The following is a 21025-nucleotide window of genomic DNA, read 5'->3' as shown; positions in this document are numbered from 1 at the left end:
AGTTAAATAGATAATGAAATAAAGTACTGAACCTTGATTTATTTAGCATTCCGACTAAAATTTAAATTTCACACGAAATAGTCTCCGGTTGAATTTAATTTCTGGTTAAAATGTACTACATCAAGAGATGATAGAAATAAAGATCATTCTTTTTCCGGCACACCAATGAAAAATATTAAAATGATTAAAGCAACCTTAACGAGACTAGAGAGAACGCTCTAAAGAGAATATTTTAATAGATGATGCGTAGAAACAAACTAACATATTTTGACCACGATCTTTTGTCAGTATATTTCTAACAGTTAAGCTGAATGTGAAAGGAGAACTCATTTTCTGTGAATCCGAGGGTTAGCTGAGAAAAAAGCAACAAGTGAAAATTTTCATCTCTCATCTTTGGTTACACCTTTTCAAGAAGTCTGCAGGTGCTCTTTTTCACGGAAAGAAACTATCGATGGAACGAAAAATTTACCCGTTTTTATAAATTTATTGTACTTTCTGAAGAATAAGTATTTGACATAGCAGTAAAAGCATTTTTTTTTTTTCTTTAAAAGTCTCGACCTAGTACGTCTAAGGGTTTGTTCCCTAAAGAAAAAGAGGCATGCATTCAGAATTTAGAATCGATTTTTATACGCTTTTATTGTTAAAAATAAAATTTTCAAGATTGTAACCAATCCTTTAATATAAACTCTGCTGCTAATATAAGCTATTGGACTAACTGTAGCAACGAGGGTGCCCTCTCGTGAGAAGCCAACTGATGAACCTGCTAGGTTGTATCAGACTCTTGCCCTGTAATTTTGCCCTGTAATAATAATTGTACTCTTGCCCTGTAAGTTAAATGTAATGTCCGTGTGCAACTTGAACCTGTTAATAAATTATTGTTACACTATAAAGGACTCTTTCATGGCCCCATCCAAAACAACTCCCCTCATAAGATTAAATTTCTGCTGAATTTGTTGTAGTGTGATGTGTTGAGCAAAGTAGTAATGAAATGCAAAAGTATTAGAAATCTGAAAGCATTGGGAAGAGCGAGACTCATTGTGGGCGTAATGTCCTGTCGGCTAAGTGTCCGTGTCGGCTAAATGTCCCGTCAGCTAAGTGTCACGGATCCTCTAGAGCCATCAAATTCTAAATAACGTAATCCTCCACCCGAATATGGGCATCTGGAAGCACGAATTTAGAATTTGTTTTATTATGCATTTCGCATTTTGTAAACCAGTTATGAGTTTTTGATTATGAAACTCAACGATTTCAAAGCCAGCAATGGCAATACTGTACGAAAAAAACATTTTTATCTCTGGCGTGAGAGCATGTTTATCGGATATTCTAAAGATATGCTCTTTTTAAATTATATTCTGATATTGTTGTTGAATTGAATTTTATGGTTTAAGTGAGAAGAACATCATTAAGTAAATGTAACACACAAAACAGTAAAAAAAAAAGAGGCCTCTTTGGGCATAATATAAAATCTGTGATAATATAAAACCTGAATGACCGGCAAGGTCAAATATTTTATGACCCCTCTATTTAATCATATTTTAAAAGTATTTCTATACGAGCGGGGTAACTGCACCCTCATATCATTAATACCCTGGATTATTTTAACTCCTGCTGCTCAGCCACTTGTTTTTTAAATCTTGCGGCTTACCTTGGGGACGATCGCCAGAACTTTTATTTCTAGAGTCTTTCTTGTCACTGAATCTTTGCTATTTTCCGCTACGAGATGTTTGTTCGATCTCTACATGTAATATACCTCACGCGTTCTTTCGCCTTCCTTCCTGCTTTCAAATTTGACCGCCAGCTCAAACAACTATTCCAAAGTGTTGGAGTTTCTCAGTTCAACAAAGCCCTGAATACAGCTTGAACCCAACAAAGCCCTGTGGCAATAGTTGGGGCAAAATAATCTGAATTCCTTCGTTACTGAGCCTTTTACCGTACAATAAATAAATAGTTTTACTTTTTCTTAAAGTAAACTCGGTTAGCTCTTCGACTCTCCTTTGGTACTTACTGAATAACTCGGCTTCTAGCTTTGCTGTATCTTTGACCACTGAGAATGCTTTTACCAGGACGGTTTTAAACCCTTCAAATGTGTATGTCTCGCTGCCTATTTCTCCTAATAGAAATTTACCGATCCCTTTGTACCAGTTTAAAGGGTACCAAGGGATAGGTAAATTTCTATTAAAGTACACAGCTCGTAGGGCAGTGGTAGCTGTAGCTATTCTTTGAACTTCTAGAAAACCGAGTACAGTAAACAATGGTTCTCCAGCTGTTTCAAAAATTTGGTGACCCATGTTCTACCCTCAAATGTCATTGCGGTTATCATGGAGGTCAGCCTTGTATCCACTAGGATACCAAACCCTTCTATAGGGTTTACTGGAGTCGGTTGGGTCTGCGACTTTAGTGGGATTATCCTGGAGCACTGGTTCGGATTTATTTCGGGCGCCAATGTGAGATCTAGTCCTCTTGGCTAACATACACTGCTACTAAACCTACTTGAAAGTCTTTTTAGTCATCTTCTAGTCTTCTCGCTAAGACAAAATAATTATAAGAGAGAGAGAGTGTGTAAAAGACTCTTTTATTGGACAGTAATGTTTACAGACAGAACGGTCTTAAGTGCTTACAATTTCACCATCCAATGATGAGGTACTTAAAGGTAATGGTAACAAACTTAGATAAGCTAATAAATAGTTCAAGACCACCCAAATTAGTTAAACATAGCACGGTGATTGCAGATTCATAGTACTAACTTGGAGAGAAGGTACATAACAAAGCTGCGAATAAATATTCACATAGGAAACACAGGTCGCAATCCATTTATTTAGTCATAAATACAGGGTGTCTCTCTTCATCTGAAACAAGATGTTTAGAAGAACTGTTCAAAATTCTGTCCGCCAACAGCGATACATGCTTGACGGCGTCGATGGAGCGACTGGCGTTATACTGGCAAAGATGACAGGTATTTCATGCACATATGCAGCAGCTACTAATATTTGAGCAACGAGATCCTCAGCTGAGTCAAATGGAGTCTCATAAACAAGACTCTTCAGATATCCCCAGAGAAAGAAATCGAAGCTCGATAAATCGGAAGATCGGGGTGGCCAAGGGACTAGTCTACCATGGTTAATTCATTGTGTCCCAAACGTGGCATTCAGGTAATTGCTTCAGTGCTGAAGTTGTAAGGATCTTAAGTTTTACTAACGTTTATTTAATTTTAAATCTTTACTATCACTTCTTATTTTCTACTTCCGGACAGAATTGAAAGCTTTAACTTATTTATGCAAATTTGTCTGGCGAACGCCAAGTACTTAAGTTGTGGCTTTTTGCCAAGCGAGAGAGAGGAAGGAGTTAGTAGAAGCAGGCCGCGTGCCTTAGCAGTTTACTCGGTTGCTGGTTGCCTTCCAGGCCAGAGGTTTAATCCTCTTAATAATTTTAAACGTATTGTAGTGTTAACAGTTCTCTGTAATACATACGGCTTCCTGTTAATATACGGCCAATCTTCCACGTAGGCCCTTGTTTATTATTCCAAAGTTAAGTTAGAGTTTAGTTAATATTTTTATATTCTTACGTTCAGACCACAAGTGGTTGATCTCTGTATTCCGAAGTACGGAAATCATTGTAAAGAGTGAAAAATAAAGGGTTTCGTATACCCTTCCTGTGTATCTTGTCTACTTCCCACATTTATTGAACATAGCTTTAGTAAGCTCCCTGTTCCGAGTCAGGTTCATGAATGTTCCCCAAGCAAGTAAGGCGGAACACAGAACCTGATAGTGACGCCCGACGAAGAAGAATAACCATGGCCGAGTTTCAAGAAGAACCTGTGCTGCCTGCAGAAGCGGCTCAGAATCCAGAAATGCCAGCTGCCGCCCTGGAAGGATTTGGTTACATCGTCCAGACCATGCGCGCAGCGATGAAACCAGAAGCAACATTTAATGGAAACTCACCGGTAACCAGTTTTTTTGGAAAAATTGGAGGACCACTTCATGATGTATCCCGTGCACGAGTTCCAGAAAGTTACCTTAGCTACCAGCGCTTTGAGGGGCCAAGCGCTTAACTGGTTCAAATGCATAGGCAGAAGTCTCTTGGGTCAAGCAGGAAGTCCCGCCTATACTTACGAAAATTTCAAGACTGCCCTAGTAAAAGCCTTCCCTGTCGTAAGGGATCGTGCGAAATTAGAAACGGAACTTTTCAGCATATATCAGCAAAGAATCGAAAATCTTTCCACCTTTATTTTAAGAAAAATTCACGTCTTCAAACTCTTGTATGGAAACCGTCCGGATCTTGAGATAATTCAAGTGATTTTGCCGAGGTTACTTGCCCAAGTACAAGACTTTATTCAATTAAGGAATCCGACTACACTGGAAAAGTTATTTGAGCTAGCAATCCAGTTTGAAAGTAGAAGAACGGCGGACATTGAAAGAAGACGCCAATATCAACAACGAAACCAATTTGGTGAGCCAAGACCACAGCAAAGTCAAGCACACGGCTACGGAAGCAAAGCGAATCAGTGGGCAAGGAAACCCGAGCATCCAAAAACAGCCGGCGAACGTCGACAGTTCAATAGCAATCCAGGAAAAAAGTCTCAAGGCCAGTGGAAAAAGAAGGAAAGCATGGAAAGAAAAAAGGATTTAAACTAAAACGGATTTCTGCTGACGGGAGGGTGCGGAAATCCGAAGGCCAAGAAAACCCCTCTTCCTTCAAGTTAAATACAGTAATGGTGAAAAATTTGACTCTTCCGAAGATTGAAGTGTTGGTGAATAACATCCCAGCCACCGCACTCCTGGATACAGGCGCGCAGTGTTCCTGTGTGGCAGAAGATTTTTTTAGGAAGTATTTTCGGAAATACCGCATATATAATTCGGATAATACGACAGTGTTAGCTGCGCAGGGAGAAAGATGTAAGTGCATAGGTAAATTACCACTATACGTTCGCATCTCAAAAATATTACCGTGACATAAGCATGCTGGCTAGCATCACAAAATACATGAAGTGTCCAGGAACTTCTATCTCCAAAACCTATACGTCGCGGTATTCTCAACTTATTCAAAATTTGTAATTTATTATACCACCTCGAAAATTTACTTTTGATACTATCTGGTAATGGAGTATCCCAGTCTGCTTTTATCGCCCAAATTTCCTGTAGCAGTAACTTTGCAGGCAATAAAACAGGTGTCAAGAAACCCAAAGGATCAAACATAGTCTGCGTTACTGACAGAACCTCTCTTTTAGACAAATTATCCGAAACCAATACAGTCTTAATTTCAATATAAAGGTTATCTTCTATTCTGTCGCACATAATTCCTAAAACTGGTACAGAATTCTCCATTGTGGACTCAGTGCACAAAGTACTTTGGGTTAGTTCCACATCTTTTTCTACTGGGCCATAGGTCCACATACGTAAGTCGATTTTTGCTTCAGCTAATATTTCAGTAGAAGATTTCACAAAATTCACAAGCTCCTTTTCGTTATCAACAGAAGTCACACAATTATCAATATAAAAGGATTTATTTAATTTCTGAGCAATAGAACTTTGTTCCTTTGGTACTTGTGCCAAATGAACTGAAATAACCGCTCCTAATAGAAAAGGGCTAGACTTTACTCCAAAAACTACCCTCGTATGGCGGAAAACCTTCAGTACATTATCTTTCTCCCACCATAAAAATCTTAAAAAGTCCCTATCTTCTTTCCGTAATTCAATCTGTAAAAATGCACGCCGGATATCAGCGGTTACGCCAATGCATTTTTCTCTAAATCTTAACAAAATTGAAGGGATTTCTTCTATTAAATTTGGTCCTTTTACTAAGTAATCATTAAGGGAGGGCGATCTATTAACTTTACATGATGCGTCAAAAACAGGTCTTATCTTAGTTGAGACACTGTCTGGTTTAAATACTGGGTGATGCGGTAAGTAGTGCCCTTTATAATTCAGTTCATTGTCTGGTACTATTTCAATTACACCCTCCTCCATCCATTCATTAAAAATTCTATCATATTCTTCATATTTATGTAAAGACTTGAGTTTTCGGGTGACACTGAACAATCTTTTTTCTGATACATGACGATTTGATGGCAATTCTGCGTTATATACTAACCAAGGTAATCCGACACAATAACGACCATCTTCGTTTCTGGAAAGAGAGTTTAAAAATTGTTCGTGGGCAATTTCTTCCTCAGCAGCGTTAGTTGAATTCTGGTGAGCATCTAATATTCCGATCGTTTCTAAACTCCAAAGATCGGAGATTTTAAAGTCGTGATCCACTAAACTTGCATACAAAATGGAAGCATCTTTATCTTTGTGATTAACAAATTCCTCCGATACACCACAAACTGTCCAACCAAGTTTTGTACAAACTGCTGTTAGTCCTCCTTTTAATTGTTTTACTGATCCCGTGAGAATTTTTCCATAAATATCACTACCGATGAGCATTTCTATTTTTGGACAATCTGCTCCCAGATCCGACAACCAAATGTTGTTTCGTTTTCATTCTTTTAATATCGGACACTTGGGTACCCGAGGTATATCCCCACATATTATGTCTTGATCTAAAAATTCAAATTCTAGATCTGAATACTTACGCGGACTGGCTGAACATAATTTTACCAAATATTTGTTATGCATCTTTGCCTCTGTTCTGGCACCTCCAAATAAAGTAAGAGCAACATTTTCTTTGGAAATAATTGGTAACCCCAATTCAGTGGCTAATGATTTCAAAATATACGATTTCTGGGAACCACAATCTAAGAGTACTCTAACATCTTTATGCTTTTTGACACCAGCTACTCCTACGCGTAAAGTCATTAAAGCTACGTCAGCGGTACAAGTTTGCCTGGCTGTAGCCGTATGTATGTTGTCTATTTCTGACTTTTCTGTAGAAAGTTCAGTTTCATTATTAATGTCCGGACACAAAATAACTGATTGTGATTTACCATAAGCAAAACACCTAACAAACTGTTTACAGAACTTTGCCATATGATTTGGTTCCAAGCATTTTAAACAGCATTTTTTCTCCTTAACTTTAGAATCCTTTCATTAAGAGATAATGAACGCGCATCGTAACAATTTTTACTATCATGCATTTTACCACAAAAAATACATGCATGTTCTCTGGTTGTAAGAAAACCTGTGGCAGTGGGAACATTTCCCTGTTTCTTAAATTTAAATTTACCTTTTGTTTCCCTCTTTGCTTTATCATGATATCCTTCTTTACGACTAACACCATCGAGTCCATTACGCGCCAATTTTAATCTCTCCTCACCCTCCACTTCAGACTTTAAAAATTTCATTAAGTTGGTAAGGCGAGAAAGATCAGTTCCTTCAGGCTGGTTAAAGAGCGAACTCTTTTGCCACGCCTTTAAAACATCCTCTGTGAGACACGATTCCACCATCGGAAATAACCACGATGTGTTTTCGCTCGATTTAAGACCTAAAGACTCTAAGGCTCTCAACTGAGCTTCAATTTTATCATACAGTTTATCAAGAGGTAATTTATCCTTTTGATCTGCCTTCACATTAGAAACAATCAATTTAATTAGTTCCCTAACATACACTTCTACTAATAATTCAGGTTTCCCAAAACGTTCCTTCAAAGCTAAAACAGCTTTATCATAATTTTCCGAAGTCACCGGATAGCTTTCAATGAATTCTTTAGCACGTGATCCGGGCTTCATACACTGAATTAAATAGGAAAATTTGTCACTTTCATATAAATCAGGGTCAGTGTGAATTTTCTCAAACTGCGACCAAAACGGTAACCAATTTATCAATTCCCCATCAAACTTCTTAAGTTCGATTTTCGGAAGTCTATACTGTTTAATCTTACTACAACAAATACCAGCACCATCATTTGGTCTTGTTTCTAAATTGATTTCATCTGAAAATTGCAATTTTTCATTAATTTGCCGAGTTAGTGTTATGAAATCATCAGAATACACCTCGCGACTTTCGATTTCTTTAGTAACATCATCCTCTAAAGTTTTCCCGTCTTTAGCTAACAAATCAAGAATTTTATCATCTACATTTTTTATATCTGAATATACATTTTGTAGTTTAGTAAGTTTATCTCGTACTAAATCTACAGAAAAATCTTCTTTTACTAACTCCGTTTTTAAAATATTAGCAGTTTTTGCAAAAGAAGTGCGTAAACCTGCCCTTTTAAGTTTCAGAGCCTTTAAAGCTTCCATAGTTAACTTTCAAAATAAAACAAACTGCTTTACAAAAATTAGTTTCGAATTTAAACTTAATTATACTTTAATACATCAAAAACTATCTATAACCATTAAAATAATTTTTTTAAAGTTTATTTCTTAGAGTCCTGTCACGGGACGCCAATTTTTGTTATTACTAAAACATAGTCTTATCATTAAATATCATTAAAATAAAAATACTTCCTTCACTCATCCCAGATACCGAGCAATCCAGAAAAACTAAAGACAAAACTTGCTCACTTACCTGGGTAGTGTGATGTTGAATCTGTAATAAAAACTCTAATATGTTGATTTATTTAATTATATTCTCTCTATACTACAAAATATATACATTTTTTAACAATTGTCGGGAAATTTTTCTGGCCCCGAAAGTTATTACACACTTAATCAGTTCACGTCACGAGGTCAAAAGGGGAAAAACCCTTTTTTTCTTCCTACTTCAATGACAGCCAACGTCATCTGTGTCTCGTACATCAAAATGAAGAGATTTGTTTTTAATATTTGTTAGATACAGCTAATCAGTTTCACAACACTGTGTATCTTGTCTACTTCCCACATTTATTGAACATAGCTTTAGTAAGCTCCCTGTTCCGAGTCAGGTTCATGAATGTTCCCCAAGCAAGTAAGGCGGAACACAGAACCTGATACAGCGAGCTGGCTCCCCTTCACGCTGGTACTACATTCGGTTACGAATGGAGATCGGAAGATCTTGCACTGGTAACACCTGGTCCAAAAAATTAAGATAACATCGGCCCACTTCGGCAGTAGGTATGAGCCAATTAAAAAGTCGTGGAAGATACTCGCTCAGACATTGACACTGGTTTGTTATTGAGATGCATGTGGTCGCGTTGCGTTTGCATTCTCAGTTGCACGCAGATGTGTATTAAATACAGCCTCGCGGGAAACGTCACCTCATCTGTAAGTAACACATGAATTGTGAAAGCCGGCGGCAAAAGCCACTGGCAGAAATCTAAACGCAGAGTGGTTTTGCGGATTCAAAGCTTGTACTCGCTGAAAATGGAAGAGGTGTGAGCGATTTTCGTGTAACACTCTTCAGACGGCATGACTCAAATCTGATGTGTAACAGCTGTTGTACTACTTGACGCAGGTCTATCAACCACAATGTTCAAGATGCTTTCTTCAAATCTTGGATTGCGTACAGTTCATCATCAATCAGCATCCTATCTAGTGACGTGAAAATAATGTGTTTCACAAAGTTCACTATGTAACCACTGAAACCTTCTGTGATTCGGCATTCGTCTATCCGGAAACTGCTCGGAATACATTCATAGCGCAGCTCTGAGGTTACCGTTTCGTGGCCTTGCATGTAAAGCATTCCTGTTTCTTCGGCATACATAAAGTCTCCCACCCACTGACGACAGCACAATCGCGAATGGCGTCTTTCCCTACTAAGATGCACATCTACTGCCCTCTACCGGAAACGGTGTTTTTTTACGCAAATTACTAATATGAAAATACGTTTTGTGACATAGTTCGAAGCAAGATCTTTTTAAATGAGTGATAAAAGGTTCTGTGGGTGCTATTCTTCGTATGAGGCAATTCATGCGAGATGTGATGTGATCTCAATCTCATTGTAAAGTTTTCTTAATGTAAATGCAGTTTAATTTGTATTTATGACTAAATAAATGGATTGCGACTTAGGTTTTCTATATGAATATTAGTCGTATCTTTGTTCAGTACCTTTCCTCAGTTTGTACTATAAATTTGGAAACTTCCAGTATAACTACTTAACTTGAAGTCCCCCTGGATGGCAAACTCATTTTCTGCACCCACATAAGGAAACGTTCAACAGTACTCTCTGCAACATGAGACCACTTCTCGTCTGGCAAAGCAAACTCTGTCAAATAAATTTAGTGGAGAGTTTTAATGTAAAACCACTTGCGAGAGTTAGTTCATTTTACAAGTCTATGCTAAAATGGCTTATATAGTTCTACCACCTAGGGTCATGCAATTCTACAGTTCTTAACATATAAAACGTTTTGTTGTCCACAAAGACCTGAGAATAGAATATATTAGAAACGATGCACTTTAAGCTCAAGCGAATTTTCACATATACAGTCAAAAGTCGTTAATTCGGAATGATCTATAATCCGGACCTCAAAACTAAAAACTTTCTGCGCATGCGCCGCGTTGACACATGCGCATAGGCGCTTACGCGTGCGCGTAAGACCTTTTACGACTGCGCATGAGTGTGCGCAAGTGCAGAATACGTTTTCGCGTGCGCGTTTTATGTATAATGGACGTATAAGCTAAAATTATCTATTTCAGTTAATGTTGATGATTGCGTTGTTCCTTAATTTTCGAATTGGATCTGGCTTATTATTTTTTGCAGACTGTAAGAGCAATTTTATAAAAGTAAGCTTAAACTTTCGATTATCTCAAATAGAATTTCCGATATATATTTGTTAATATGTAAAGGATCTAAAACGAAAGTATGTTTTGAAATCCGAAATCTGTTTATCAATTTCACGCTGCTCGGCGGGGGGAACGCCGCAGCGGGCGCGTAATGAATTGGAAGTTGATCTGTCAGCACTATCCTTATCTTCAGGGCAGATGTTTTTATTTTATTTGGCTTATAATTCCTTACCAAATTAGTATTTCATCTCGATGTGCTCCGTCTTTGATATGATTTAAAACAAGTTCCTCGTCATTATAATTCGCTTCCGATAGCGAAGAAAGTGACAGAGGTTAGTGAAAACTAAAAAATTTCGATTGACAAATTAGTCGGTGTTCTCGACACAGCAATTATAGGACTTCAACAGCGGAACTTTGTAACTGAACAAGAAATTATGTCTGTTTATAGAATTAAAGAGAATGTATTAGCACATAAAAAATGAAACAACTTACATTGAAAGAAATGTTTGATAAAGTAAACAAATAAATATTAAGCTTTTTCTTTTGTAAATTTTGATACACTTTAGATCATAATTGTTCTTTATTTCGTAAATTACGGTTTCATATTTTTAATTTTAGAATTTCTGCATGCCATCTTACGAGATTTAAATTGATGATCTATAATCCGGAAAAATCGATAATCCGCAATCGCCGAAGTCCCGACGAGTCCGGATTAACGACTTTTGACTGTATTTTGTCTGAAAGGAAGGAGTACTTTTTAGAGGATCCTTTGAAATTTACTAAGCTGAGAAATGATTAAATAAGATTTATGAAACATTCCGTAATGACTTTTTTAAAAATAATGATCAATTTTTTTTTCTCCTAAATTTTAATTGATGATTTTCAAAAGAATAGGGATTAATTACGATACAGAATTTTAGTGATGCTGTAGAAAAATAAAAATGGTATTTTCCCAATGGTTTCTTTTTAAATAAATAGCAGTTTGCGGACGACTAGCAGAGTCGTCTAATTCGTATTATAATAAAACATAATGCAGCAATATAATACAATGCAACTGGTGCATGTTTACTTCCACATCATTTCTAACATTAGAACTAGCAATGAACAAGGTGGTGGTCTACATGTTAGCATAAAACAGGGATGCTAAACTTGCGGCTCTTGGTTCGTCCTGGGGGGGGAATTATAGTATATTAATAAAAACTGGAATTCCATTGAATATCAAGGCATATATATACATAATTCTGATGACAGAGTTTTATTTACATAATCCATTGCATGTAAAGAAAGTACAGATATTGATGACAGTGTTATTTCTTTGAGCTTGTGATGTAGAATTCCATATGTTTTGAAAAATTACTGAATATTGTACTATTGCTTGTCACCGAGACTTAAAAAGGTAACCTCAGAGACAGGCCTGGCACTGTGTTCAGAGCTATTTGCAAATTTTACCTCTATATAAGCTGTCTTGTGTAATCATGCACACAGCCCCTTCAATGACTAGAGAAAATAATGGCTTAATATCCCACATGTACATGGACAGATAAGTAAATCTTGTGAAAGACCTATTTCTATGACGTCTACTTCATTGTACATCAAACAAGTGTTCTATTCAAAAGTGACTTAATACGAAAACTGGTATAAGACTAGTAAAAAAAATAATTAACTATACAGGATCTTATGGCTTAAACTAGCAACCTTAAACTTAGAGTTCTAATATTCTGAGCTCCCCTACTACATAGAAGTGTGTTGGCTATCTTGCTGCACAGTTCATAAAATGTTCTGGAACATGAGATGAAATTTGCTGTGTTTTGGTAGTCAAGGAACAAGACACCAGCTTACTGATGGATCTTTTGTAGAGACCTTTTATTTCAGAATATCAACATTGATGCTGTCTGTCTACAGATGACAATATTAAATTCAGAAACGAAAATACATGCAAAATTTCAGCTAAGTAGATATCCCTTTAATTTTACAAATGCTTGTCAGCACGGCTTCCAGAAAGCACTGAACACTAATTCTGTGTTCAGTAAAACAATATTTCCAATAGTACACATCAACGTGAATAACTTTTCTGTTATGAAAAGGAACATGTGCGAAGAGCAATCCAGGCAAACACATATTCATTTGACCTCTGAATTCAAAATCATTCGTGTAACCAGAATCTCTCCAGACATTTGAAAACTAATTGCAGGAAAAAGGTGCCAAGTGTTGGAAAAGATATACAAATATCCATCTACTACTCAGATTTCCTTGTTCCTTCTGTATTTTAAAGAACTACAGTTTTAGGCAAGATTTTGTGTATTTTCTCACATTTTTAACTACATCATGAAATATGAAAAAATTTTCCCCTCGTGACTCTCAATATTATACAATAATAATTACTTGGCTCACTTGAAATACCAAGTTTTAGATGCTGATTCACAGACAAGAGCATAAAGCGGTGTTTTGCTACTAAAAGGGTGAAGTTCTATACCTTTCAGCTGAAGGATGTTATTACGTATTTCCAGCGTCATTCTGACTAGAGGGCGCTGCGTTCGTCCTAATAGTCAGTGGCAGGCAGGATACTAAAGGTGTAAGACATGGAAGGCAGAGATGCCTAATAATATATCTCTAATTGATTGAGATTTTCGTATATTTTCTTGTAAATAAATGTTGTTATTGTTAACAAAACCTCTTATTATCTCTTGGATGCACTTTTAGTCTCACAGAACCATTAGATGCAAAAGATGTATCACTGATTACTATTCATTAATTAATTTTTGATTGATTATGATCCAACAAATTTTACTGTTATGTAAGTGCATATATTACTGTGTCATAAGAATGATCTAAAATTTGAAAATATCTAATTTGGATCATATAGAAATCATATGCCTGAGACATGAATTGCAAGTTCTCAATAGTAATAATATTTTTGGAGCACAATCAACATGAGCAGCAATTGCACAATAAAATGATTTGCTATACTAGTATTCTAGTATTCTGTGATTAAACTGAGACATGCTGGTATAAGCTCCCTTTTCTTACACAAAGACAACAAATAACCGATTTTTGAACAAAAAATCAGTATTTTATTGCTTTTTTTACTGCTTCGAAGTGATTTTGCTAAGCACACATAATTTGAACATGCACTGGAATTCTAATCTGTTGCATGTTCTATCGAGGTATATGCATGTTGCAAATTTTAACCTTTTTGAGATACTGGATTCTGGATGGATGAAATATATATATATAGTATATTTGTTTGCCTTAAACTCAGGATCCATTTTTATTTGTTGTGATCTGCTTGCAATTATGTCATGCTTCTTCTAGCTAGCAAATCCCAGCTTAACTTTTGCAATAGTTATCTGCTAATTCTTTGCATATTTCAACATAAAATTTTCTGACAAAAATAGCACTTTGTAAATTCAATAAATAACAGACATTCTCTATTCATAAAAAGCAAGTTTAAAGTTAAATTTTAAATGAAATTCAATTATAAATAAATGATTAATTATTGCTGTGAACTAATCTACAATATCATTTAAATTCTGAGAGCATATGTAAATCAACTTGCAAGTATCAGAATCTATGAATATATAATAAATGTATAATTCCAATAAAATTTTTAATCCTAAAAATTTATAAAAATGCATAAGTGAATAATTGTTGAGCAGGCAGGAGACAAATTTTTCATGGGGAAATTGCCTCCAAACCTAACTCTTCAATTATTCAATTCATGTTTCCTCATCCATGTAGGCAAGGGTAAAAGGAAAATTCAAAACTAAAAGTAAAACCAATTGCTGTGAATTACTAAAAAGAAATTAAAACGAGTGGATTTTAGAGAAATTAGCAAATAAAGACAAGAATAATTAAAGCCAATAAGAGTAGAAAACAAAAGTAATTTAGAAACTCGTGTCTACAAAAAACTTCCCTCGAGACGAATTATGCAAATAAATCAAAAATTAATACTAGATACTATAAAAAATACATAAATCATACTATAAAAAGTATCTTAAATAGTAGAATAGTAAAATAGATACTATATCTATAAAAAGTATAGTCTAGAAATTATAAAAATACATATATCATACTAAAAAGGCAAGTAAAATGTAAGTTTTAATTTAACTTACCAACTATATTTGTATTTGGAGGAGCAGCATACCAAACTAAGTGATGTTAAGTAGTGTGTTTCTTCTAACTTTACAAATAGAGAGCGTTAACATAAGGCAAAGTTGAGTGTTAAGCTGCTATCTGTTAGATCTATTTTAAAAACCTATTCTATAAACTTTTAGTAATGTAAACTGTGCGTACTGTTGCAATTTTTTTTTTTTTTTTTTGTGCTAACTGTGAAGTATTGTAAAAATGCTAACTGTAATGTAATGTGAAAAAATGGTTGTACATTATTAAAGATTGGAAAACATTAAGGATTATAAAAAATCGAAAATGTTTTTGAAATAAAATTTTAATTTTGAAACATTTTAAATATTAAAAAAAAATTTTAATTGAAGAAAGAAATTTATTGTAATAGTCTTAATTTATTAAAACTGAATTTCAACATGTTTAATCAAAACTTACTACATACTGGCCAAAAAGTAAGGAAAATTAGAAAAAGATAAAAATCTTCACTCAATTCGGGCTATAATTGAGACTCTTGAAAAGAATTGGCACTTCATTAGTAAAAGGAAAGAATGCAGTATTGATTATATACATTTTTAGAAATATTTACAAGATAATCCCTTAACTCTTCAACATCCTCCAGTTAAGGTTTAAGGTAATGTTATCATACCATGAAGAGTCAAAAAATTATAAAGAAAAGTTAATGCCTGCCTTTTTAATATATAAATTAATAAATTGTGCTGGGACTCTGTTATTAACTTGAACATTAATTAGCTTTATTATTTCTTCCTTTAAATCTTCTATTTCAGTATACATTTTTTTATTCTGATTATTTGGCTATAAAAAGTGCTACCTATTACTTTTCTAAAGATATTACAGTTCCAATTAATTGGTTTAATAGTATTAAACTGGAAATTCCTTCTTTTATCATATAATTTAATTTTGCTATGTTTAATTATGAGTAGATCTAGGTATTCAATAGTGTCTTGATTAGTATTAATTAAGTGTTAAACTATTTGGGTAAATTTTGAATTTTTCAAAAGCAGAATTATTATTGAAAGTTATATCATCAATGTATCTAAATGTATTTGCAAATATAATTTATTCTTTTTCAAACTTAGTTAGAATTTATATTCATAAGCAAAAGGAAAAAGGTTACATATTTGTGTAGAACTGTTTGCTCTCATTGGTATTCCTCTCACCAGCTGAAAGATCTTATTACTGAATTTAATGCAGTTATTAAATAATGCACAATTCAGGTAAGTTTTCTATCTTTCAATTCAAAGGATGTTAAGCATGTCAGGAAAAAGTTGTGGGAGCTGCATTAAACTAGTAAAAATTTCTTCTAATGGTAAAGAAGTATAAAGGTTTTCAAGTCATAGCAGTTAATGTTCTTGATTTCTAAACTTTTAAATTTGTTGAGAACTGGAGCATTATAATAAATAATCTAACTATAGTTGTGTTGCTTGTTAGCTAGTTGATGAATTAAAATAGACGTATTAAGTTTAATTGCAAATATGTCATCTTTATTCTTTTTATAATTATTTGTATCATTTTCTATAAATTTAAATTTGAGTGGTGATTTATGGAATTTAGGAAGAGCATATAGATTTGCTAATTTATTGTAGTTGGATGGTTGTGAAATTTGCAGTTTCTTATGAATTGCTTTTAGCTTTTTTGCAATGACATTTTCTTGTGTATTGGTAAGTTTGCAAGTAATGGCATTATTCAGTTCAGTACTAATTAGTGAGACAATTTTTTTTTTCAAATAATGCTGAAATTATTACTAGCTTTGTCAATTTTGAATTAAGAATTTTAAGAATAATTAAGAATTTTTGTTTCAAATCTTGCAATAGAGGATTGAGAAAATTCCATGGTAAATTGCTGTTGAATTCAATCCTTCTAACACTTCATGTTTCCAAGCCATAAAGGTAGAACTTTAAATTTGTGTTTTACGAATAGAGAATGTTTGTTAAATTCAAATTTCATTCCTTGCAGCAACGGCGCAAGAGAATTATTTAAATTAAATTTAACTTTGCTATATTCTTTTGAAACAATAAATAACAAAGTACTTTTAAAGTTCTTAAGCATATAAAAATTTTTTTTTTTACAATTATTAATTTCTAAAAATTAACACTAAGTGATTTTGGTATATCAAATTATGAATGATATTTTGATTATTTTTAGTTGGATGTAAAGCAGGTACTAAGAATTAAGTAAATTTGCATATTTTAGAGACTTTCTTGAAAAAACCAAATGAAATGATCAAATTATACTTCCAGCAAAAGATGCAAATCTTTAGAGTCAAATATGCAAGTGTACACTCGCGTAAGGGTGGACTATTTAGGGAAAGGGTTGTTAAAAGTGCATGTCACATTTTCTGAACTTCATTTGCTTGCACTCCGACTTTTGTGGTGCTCTTTTGAAACATTTGGCGAAACTCTAAAAAGAGCTAAAACAAATAACCACCAATGTTAGGATGATGCAATGAGATGGATAATCATTAGGAATTCAATTGGAATTGGGGAAACTTTAATGTAAAGTTTCCAAATTTTGATCAACGATATAGTATAGCATAAGGTAAAAGTTAGTGTGGCAATATGATCTAGGAATTTGACGAGGTCACATATGGTGTATGTATCATACATAGGTTAATTTAAGAGTATCAATGACAAGTACTTACTTTCCTACATGTTTCTGATTTTAAAATTTTAACATTAAGGTTTTCATAACACAGAAAAAGTATGGCATAAGTTTGATAAATTTCAGCATTAATTCTAGTAAAGCATATTTTGCAAATATGTCTTTAGAATTCGAGAATTTGGCAAAAAATTGTACAGCACATAGTCAGCAAATCAAGGGTACAAAATCCATTCTTATGCTTTCACAAAACTAGAGTTTTGGGAATCATCTGTTGTACTAACATTTAAAGCAACAGAATGGTTGAAAAGATCTAAAAAAATCATGCTATCGATTATCTCTAAAAATTAAAATTTACATCTGCATCGAGAAAGCAGCAAAATGATTGCACCTATATATACTTGAATACAATAACAACTTCCAAATTAGATGATTTTTGTATGAATTTAAGGACAATTTAATATGCAAAATGGAAAAAAAGGTATAACTCTCATCCTCCAACTTTGATACAAGAGATATATGAAAATAGTTAATTTCTGGCAATTTATATATGTATATATTTTTCCAGAACTGCATAAAGCAACTTCTACCGATTCTTAAATCAGGCTGCTAAATATTATATGCAATATTTTTGTTGATAAGCTCACAGTACTTTTAATTTTGGAGCTCAGGAAAGCTAGTCTTAATGTGCAGTTAAAAGATTATATACGTAATTAGGAAACAGTTATCCCACGGTCATATATAAAATAGTCTAATTTGATTAAATTAATTTTGATCATATCATTGTTTAACCCTTTCAGGATGGGCATCCCATATATGCATTTCCTAAGAACGTCTCTTACAGCCGTGCGTCCCCATGCACGCATCGCTAGAGATCACATTCAGAGGACGGGTGATACGTATACGCACTTTAAGCTTGAACGTTTTTCTGAAGGCCACTAGATGGCATCCTATGTCCATTACTTTTTAAATGAACACAGTTTTAGGTTCCTGACTGAGTTTGATATATTCTGCTTCACTTTGGTATTTTACTCATCAGCTCTTTCTAGGGGGGGGGAGGGGAAAGAGTAAACAGAGGTGAGCTCTTTAAATCCCTGTGTACTAATGAAAACATTTGCGTGTCCGATTTATATCCAATTCCTTTTTTTAATTCTATTTTTTCCTTTACTATATAGCCTTTCAGGGTTAGTATGTGGAGTACTGTTATGTTTTGCATTGCTTTCAGATATATTTCTGTTTCTTCTCTTTTTATTTTGGAAAGCCTCACTTCTCGTGTATTATGGCGAGAAGGCGCTATTTATCAGAGGAAGAATACTCGTATGGTCAATGAACCATTTATTAATGCAGATGAGAATGATGATTCATTTCCTAAAGAGTTAGCAAGTGATACTTTTTCTGAGAGTTAGAAAGCAATACTTCTCCGTGCTTCGAGATTTACCACACACAGTCTTCATTTTAAATTTTGTTATTCTTACTGTAAATAGTCTTTATTGTGTTGTTTTATTAATTTTAAACTTTATTGATGGATTTTATCAATTAAAACTTTGGAATAATTTGAATAGCGCTTCCAAAAATTATTTTACAAGATTAGCAATTTTTTAAGTATATTTTCATGTAAAATAAAAAAAAAGTTATTAAGTGTTAATTTTAATATATATAAGAGCTCAAGTAATAATCTAAAATGATACGAAAAATTGCGATGCTAGAAGCAAAACTTTTTTTTCCGATTTTTTTATAAAATTAGGCTTAGTGAAGCAAAACCTCCGTCCTGTACGGTGACTGCCTTCGATTTCCTTCCGTCCTGCACAAGCGTCTTAAGCAAAGGTGCGCTGTCACGAAAAGATTAAATGCTTTCATAAATAAAGTTCAAATGTAAATCAATACCACATATGATCCTGAGAGTAAAAATGATTGATGTTAATAAAATGTAGGCAATTTTAAGTTTCAGAGAACCATTTTTAAATTCTAGATATTTAGAATCGTTATGAATTATTTTTGAGCACAAAAATTTGAACAAGTGACAAGTTCCACATGTAACATTAGAAAACAAATAATTTTCAAAATTTTACCTTGGTGTGGTGTTAAAGCTTCATACATTTCAGGAAGACAGAATAGCATAAAATTTCTTCTCCTTTGCTTTTTTTAAATTAAAGCCCAATAAAGCTAAAATTTTACAAAGTATAATATAATAAAATACAGGGTGTTTTTAAAGTCCCGGACGCATTTTGATGTTTAATAACTGATAAAATAATAAAGATAGATTAAAATTAATAACATAAATGGTTAGATAGACTCAAAAATTTCATGACCCTTGTCAATGAACTTCCACGTGAACCCCCTTCATCGCACGGAGAATATCAAGTCGATATTTAATTTCACGTCAGGTACCGGCAAGCATGTTGGCATCCACAGAGGCTATTGCGGTTGTAATTCTGGCTTTTAGGTCATCAATGTTCGATACTCTCCTCCTGTAAATGTTGTCCTTTACAAATCCCCAAAGTAAAAAATCCAGTGACGTTATATCAGGTGATCTGGCTGGCCAATTAAATTGCAACATAAAATCTCACATCATATAACAGATGAAGAATCAAAAGTGTTCTTGCAGAGTCAGTTGAAGAGTGGTTCAAGAATATATCCACCAAAACAGATAGAAAGGCATTTTTAATGTTGATGAACCTGCTCTTTTCTTTAAATTTATGCCTGTAAAGCCTTTAAAGGCAACGAGTGTCATAGAGCAAAGGAAAGAACATTTCACCGATTTACTTTGTATAAATTCTGATGGTATGGAAGGGATGGCTCTTTTAAAGTCACAAAAGCCACGGTGCTTCGAAAATTTTAAAAACCTGCCATTAGAATATAAAACATAAAAAAGTAAGGACAATTACACACACTGTTTCAGAATGGCTCAAGAAAATATACTAAACTGCAAGAAGATAAAACACAAAATTTTACTTTTTATGGATCACTATATCTGCCTATGCTCAAACAGCAGATTTTTATAAAATAAAAGATTTGCTTTCTTCCTGGTAAACTGCACTAGCACAGTACAACCTTTATATCTGGGTGTCATTAAGAATTTGAAAAAGTTCTACACACAATGATTGATTCAAATAGCCCTTCAAAATATAATTACAGAAAATACACAAAAATTAAATACTCTTGAAGCTACAAATAAGATTTCACTTGCTTGGGCTTAGGTAAAACCACAACAATTAAAAGCTGCCTCATTAAAGGGGGATTTTCGAACCTAGAATCAAGTGAAAGTTGATGAATGAATTTTTGATTACAGATAAAGATGAATGGAAGCTACTAGGATCAGACATTACAATCGAGGAATACATTAACTGTGATGCCAATGTAATGATGTCAAACTTATGAACACTTGAAGAAATGATTTATAACAGTTTATCAGACGAACAATTAAGTAGCAGGGATGAAGAAATAATCCCATCTGTTTTCAAAATGCTACAATGAATAATATAAGCGAGAGAACATTTTAAGAACTGAATTCAGTTCATTTTAAAATCAAAAGATGTGTGAGACAACAAATTTTTCTTTAAAAAGCTTAAAATTTCCTTTAAAATGATCTTGTAAAAACAAAAATGCTAATTAAGATGGTAATTGAAATAAAGTTTTTTTTTTTTTTCTTCTTCAATTTCACATAATCATGTACAGAAATTTGAATCATGATTTTAGAAGTATTAATATAAT

This window comes from Stegodyphus dumicola, chromosome 12 (genome assembly GCF_044657685.1).
Source record: "Stegodyphus dumicola isolate Sdum_Otavi_A_Nest chromosome 12, ASM4465768v1".
In the NCBI taxonomy this organism is placed as follows: domain Eukaryota; kingdom Metazoa; phylum Arthropoda; class Arachnida; order Araneae; family Eresidae; genus Stegodyphus; species Stegodyphus dumicola.
The sequence above is the reverse complement of the archived record's forward strand: the minus strand, read 5'-3'. Positions refer to the sequence as shown.